At 40.6% G+C, this 6,062-nt stretch overlaps 1 pseudogene; it reads left to right on the forward strand.

Annotated features, from left to right (window-relative positions):
• Window positions 1–293: 293 nt before the first annotated feature.
• LOC116480236 (protein LSM14 homolog A-like) lies at window positions 294–2,127 on the forward strand (annotated as a pseudogene).
• Window positions 2,128–6,062: the final 3,935 nt, after the last annotated feature.

Here is a 6,062-nt window from a genome sequence, read left to right on the forward strand (position 1 = left end):
AAAGGAACATGATATATTGAGGAAAATAATAACCAAACCAGTTTGGAGAGAGCAGAAGTTTTTTTCAGGGAAGTAGTAGGAGATAAGGTTGGATGTTTGATTGAGACAGAAATCTGGAAGCCCTTAGAGATCAAGCAGAGACTTATTTGTGGGATATAAAAATCAAAACAAGGCCCTCCCAGCATGCCCCACACCGCCGCCGCTGCCGCCTGAGGGCGGGAGGTTGGGGGAGGTAGCGGAGCTGGCGCCGCCGCCATGTTGAGTCTGAAGCGGCTGCTGTAGGCGCCAACGGAGCGAGCGGAGCAGGCGACAGCGGCGTGGGATCTGCCTCTCTGCCAGCAGCTGGGAGCCACGGTGGCGGCGCCATGAGCGGGAGCACGCCTTACATCGGCAGCAAGATCAGCCTCATCTCCAAGGCAGAGATCCGCTACGAGGGCATCCTCTACACCATCGACACCGGAAACTCCACCGTAGCCCTTGCCAAAGTTGGATCCTTTGGTACAGAAAACAGACCTACAGATCGTCCAATACCACCTCGAGATGAAGTCTTTGAATACATTATATTCCGTGGGAGTGACATTAAAGACCTTACTGTTTGTGAGCCACCAAAACCACAGTGTTCTTTGCTTCAAGACCCAGCTATTGTTCAGTCCTCACTAGGCTCATGGACTTCTTCATTCCAGTCCATGGGTTCTTATGGGGCCTTTCAGCAGGATGCCCACATACAGTCAGTTCAGTCCAAGTTCCTTAGTTGGGCAGCATTTTGATGTTGTTGGTGTTGCTGGAAGCTCTTTGACATCCTTTGGAACAGAAACATCAAACAGTGGTAACTTACCCCAAAGTAGTGCAGTTGGTTCTGCCTTTACACAGGATACAAGATCTCTAAAAACACAGTCATCTCAAGGTCACTCAAGCCCTCAGTTAGACCGTTTGAGAAAAAGCCCAACCATGGAACAAGCAGTGCAGACCGCCTCGGCCCACTTACCTGCTCCAGCAGCTGTTGGGAGAAGGAGTCCTGTATCAACCAGGCCTTTGCCAGCTACCAGCCAAAAGGCAGGAGAGAATCAGGAGCACAGGCAAGCTGAAGTACACAAAGTTTCAAGGCCAGAAAATGAGCAACTCAGAAATGATAACGAGACAAGTAGAAGATAAACTTGAGAAACAGGAGAAGCCTGTAAATGGTGAAGATAAAGGAGACTCAAGAGTTGACACCCAAAACAGTGAAGGAAATGCTGATGAAGATCCACTTGGACCTAATTGCTATTATGACAAAACTAAATCCTTCTTTGATAATATTTCTTATGATGACAATAGAGAACGGAGACCAGCCTGGGCTGAAGAAAGATTAAATGCTGAAACATTTGGAATCCCACTTCGTCCAAACCGTGGCCATGGGGGATACAGAGGCAGAGGAGGTCTTGGTTTCCGTGATGGCAGAGGGCATGGTGGTGGCAGAGGTGGTACCTTCACTGCCCCTTGAGGATTTCGCGGTGGATTCAGAGGAGGTCGTGGGGGCCGGGAGTTTGCAGATTTTGAATATAGGAAAACCACAGCTTTTGGACCCTAAAAGGTCTGGATTGATCGTACTGCTTTCTGAAAGAAAGACAACAAAGTTGCTGCATAGTCTAGAAAACAAGTCTCTGAAAATAGGTGAATTTCTAGATCTTCATGGTCCTGAACATTGATTTCAGTCTTTGCGAAGAATGAAGAAGTGAATTCGCTGTACATTCGTCACCAGCACTGGGTTTTTGTTTTTTGTTTGTTTTTCCACTTAATTTCAAAGATAAAATGCAGTTACTTTTGGGGGTGGAAGGCTTATCTTAAGATATGAGCATTAAATATATTTGGAGTAGCAGAAGGTTAAGTAATTTCTTATGTATAGTTAAACTAAAGCAGTACTTCAGTGGGACTTGTATTTTTTCATCACTGAAAGGTTTTTTTTTTAATCACTAAATTGTATTTGGCAATTGCAAGTTGCCTGCAGATAGGGCCGTGATACTGTGTTTTGAGCCACAGAAGGTTGTGTGTGCGCACGCGCGTGTGTGTGTGTGGTGTGTGTGTGTGTGTATCTTTTTCCTCCTTTCTTTTGGGGAATCCTGTAATAGGAGGTAGCTTATTTTGTCAATTAATTAGGGTGCTGGATGGTAGAGAATTTTGTCAGTCAACTATGTACACACAGTAAATTCTGTTTCTTAGACAAAGGTAACATTTTTATATAGTTGTAAAATTCCATTATATTCCATTGCCAAAGAAACATTAAGAACTTTGTATAGCTGTATAAAAAGCAACTAATTTTTTAAAGAATAAACATTTTAAAGTCAGCAAAAAAAAAAAAAAAATCAAAACAATTGAACTCTTAGAGACAGAGAGTAGAAGGGTGGTTACTAGAAGCTGGGAAGGGTAGTGGGGACCTGGGGGAGAGGTAGGTGTGGTTAATGGGTACAAAAAAATAGAAAAAAATGAATAATACCTACTATTAGCACAACAGGGTGACTATAGTCAATAATAACTTAATTGTACATTTTTAAATGACAAAAAGAATATAATTGGATTGTTTGTAACACAAAAGATAAATGCTTGAGGGAATGCATACCCCATTCTCCATGTTATGATTATTATGCATTGCATGCCTGGATCAAATATCTCATGTACCACATAAATATATACAAATACCCACAAAATTTATGATTTAAAAGAAAAGACCAATCAGAGAATTCAGACTCTATCCTGAGACATTGGGATAGTCTTAAATGTGTTTTAATACTCGGATGATGAACAAGATGGTGACTTGAAAGATAAACCAAACACCAGGAAAGTGAGGAGACTGCATTAGAACCAGATAGACCACTTAGAAAGTAAGAAGTGATTAATTCTGAACCACGGAGACTAAAACAGGAATCAATAAGAGGAAACAGAAAGATTTATCATCAAAACTTTGGAAGAGTGAGGGGACAGAGGGAACATCAAGAATGACAGATTTCCAGCTTACATGATTCAGAGAATAAAGTTCTCAGAAAAAAAAAAAAAAGCCAGGAAAAAAAATAAAATGTTAGACCTGGAAAATTCCTTTAAAATTATTGTGTCCACATGCTGTCTTTTATAGATAATGACTTCAGGCAAAAGCTAGTGCTGGAGAAAACAGAGGGGCTTTGCTTTTAGTGAGTTTTCAGAACATGATTCTTACCACTTCAGAGGCCAGGAATGGAAACACCCACTTAGGGGAAACAGCACCAGCCATAGGCAGAGTCACATCTGGCCTCTACATGAGGGTCATTCCACCTCTCTTGCTCCCTCTGTGCTGCCCAGAATCTGCCCTAAGCATAGGGTCATCTCCCCTCTGAATCTTGATGGCTCTCTCATTTCCCTGCCTGGAGTCACCCTTTACCTAAGTCTGTGCCTTTTACTTTGGCCCCAGATTCATCACCCTTGCTTATACCTGCCCTGGGAACATTTGTGCTAGTTCCATAGTCCCCCTTTCTCCATTCTTCTTTATTCACTCCTCCACATTCATTCATCCAACATCTTTATAAGTTCTGGAAATAGAATGGTAAGCAATACATTTTCAGTACTTTCGAAGGCTTACATTCTAAAATGAAAGCAAGTTCTCCCCCACTCTCCTAAAAGAGGAAACAAATAATTACAACAAAATAATTTAAAATCATGGTAAGCACTAGGAAGAATAAAAAATCTGTGATGAAGATAAGCAAAAGAATATAGAATTGTGAATACAAAATTAGGTAGAAAACTAAGTTTATTAAGAATGAGAAAAGGGGCCAGGTGTGATTTACACCTGTAGTCCCAGCACTTTGGGAGGCCAAGGCAGGAGGATTGCTCAAAGCCAGGAGTTCAAGATCAGCCTGGGCAGCAAAGTGATACCTTGTCTCTTAAAATAAATAAATAAATTATTAATAAGAAGAAAATAAATCACACAAATTACAAATTTTTTAAAGTGTATAGAAACTACAGTTTTAAAAAATCTTTCTAGTGATTTGAACCTTTTATGATTATGAAGTGATGCACTTTATTGCTAATAATAATTTCTATCTTAAAGTCTACTTGTGTGATAATAATATAACTACATGAACTCTTTTTAAGTTATGATAAAACTAACTATGGTGTATTTTTATCCATTATTTTACTTTCAACCTTTTTGAAACTTTGTTTTTAATCTATCTCTTACAAACAGCCTATACTGGTTTTTTCTTAAATTCAATTTTAAAAAACCTTGTTTCTTAACTGGAGCATTTAATCCATTTACGTTTAGTGAAATTACTGATATTTTTGAGTTTAGATCTGTCATCTCATTATGTGTTTCATTAAGCCACCTCTTCTATGTTCCTTTTCCTCTCCTTTCATGCGTTCTTTTGGGTTGGTTACTTTTTATTATTCTATGTTTTTTTATCTACTAGTTTGGAAGTTCCACACACTTTTCCACTCTCTTAATGATTATCCTAATGCATCATAGGGCTTTTTTTGTTTTGTTTTATCTGGCTTATTTCTTTATTTATCCTAATTGCCTGAGTAGAACCTCCAATACGATGTTAAATAGAAGTGACAAGAGCACATATCCTTTTCTAGTTCCTGATATTAGGAGGAAAACATTCAGTGTCATGCTGTAGCACCTAGCTCCCAGCTGAGATTTTTAAGCTCGGATTTTATCTCTATGAATGTAGTAAGCACAGTGGTTCTACAGTCCATATTGAATCATTTTGGTATTTTTTTTTTTGAGACAGAGTCTCACTCTATTGCCCAGGCTGGAGTGCAGTGGCACAATCTCAGCTCACTGCAACCTCTGCCTCCTGGGTTCAAGCAATTCTCCTGCCTCAGCCTCCCAAGTAGCTGGGATTATAGGCATGCACCACCACACCCAGCTAATTTTGTATTTTTAGTAGAGACAGGTTTTCACCATGTTGCCTGGGCTAGTCTTGAACTCCTGACCTCAGATGATCCACCCGCCTCAGCCTCCCAAAGGCATGAGCCACCATGCCCAGCTTCATTTCAGTATCTGATGTCTCTTCTGAACTACTTTTTCTGCTGGTTCTGGCTTATGTTTTATCTCTTGGTGTATTTCATTGTTTTTCATAGTTTTCAGGCCATTTTTAACTTATTAATAGAAACAATTTGAAGCCTTAGATGATGTTATTTTCCTTCACAGAGACTTTTTTCCTTCTGTCAGGTACCTGGTGGGAACCAAGGTTTTCTGAGTCACCAAGGTGACCTACCAAAATATAGTCCATATCCTTATTCCCAGGGCACATCTGTCTTAGTCAATTTGGGCTGCTATAACAAATTACCCATAGACTAGGTGGTTTAAACAACAAATATTTATTTCTCACAGTTCTTGAGGCTAAAACAATCAAGGTCAAGTTGCTAGTAGATCCAGTGTCTGGTGAGGCACTCTTCCTGGTTTGCTGATAGCCATCTTCCTACTATGTCCTCATATAGTAGAGAGCAGGGAGAGAGCAAACTTCTTACAAGGGCATTAATCCATTTCCTGAGGGCTCCATCCGTATGACCTAATTACCTCCCGACAGCTCCACGGATATGGTTTAGACCTTTGTCCCCACCCAAATCTTATGTCAAATTGTAATCCCCAGTGTTGGTGATAGGACCTGGTGGGAGGTGATTGGATCATGGGGTTGGTTTCTCATGAATGGTTTAGCACCATCCTTTTGGTACTGTTCTCATGACAGTGATATGAGTTATCGTGGGATCTGCTTATTTAAAAGTGTGTAGCACTTCCCTTCATGTTCTCTTGCTCCTGCTCCCACCATGTAAGACGACTGCTCCCCCTTTGCCTTCTGCCATGATTGTAAGTTTCCTGAGGTCTCCCCAGAAGCCAAGCAGATGCCAGCATCATGCTTCCTGTACAGCCTGCAGAACCATGAGCCAATTAAGCCTCTTTTCTTTATAAATTACCCAGTCTCGGGTATTTCTTTATAGCAGTGCAAGAATGAACTAATACATCCACCTTCTAATACCATCAAATGCGGTGGATTTGGAGTCAAGATTTCAACGTAAAAATTGGGAGAAGGACACAAACGTTTAGTCCATAGCAATAT

Source organism: Hylobates moloch, unplaced genomic scaffold (genome assembly GCF_009828535.3).
Source record: "Hylobates moloch isolate HMO894 unplaced genomic scaffold, HMol_V3 SCAFFOLD_13, whole genome shotgun sequence".
Classification (NCBI taxonomy): Eukaryota; Metazoa; Chordata; class Mammalia; order Primates; family Hylobatidae; genus Hylobates; species Hylobates moloch.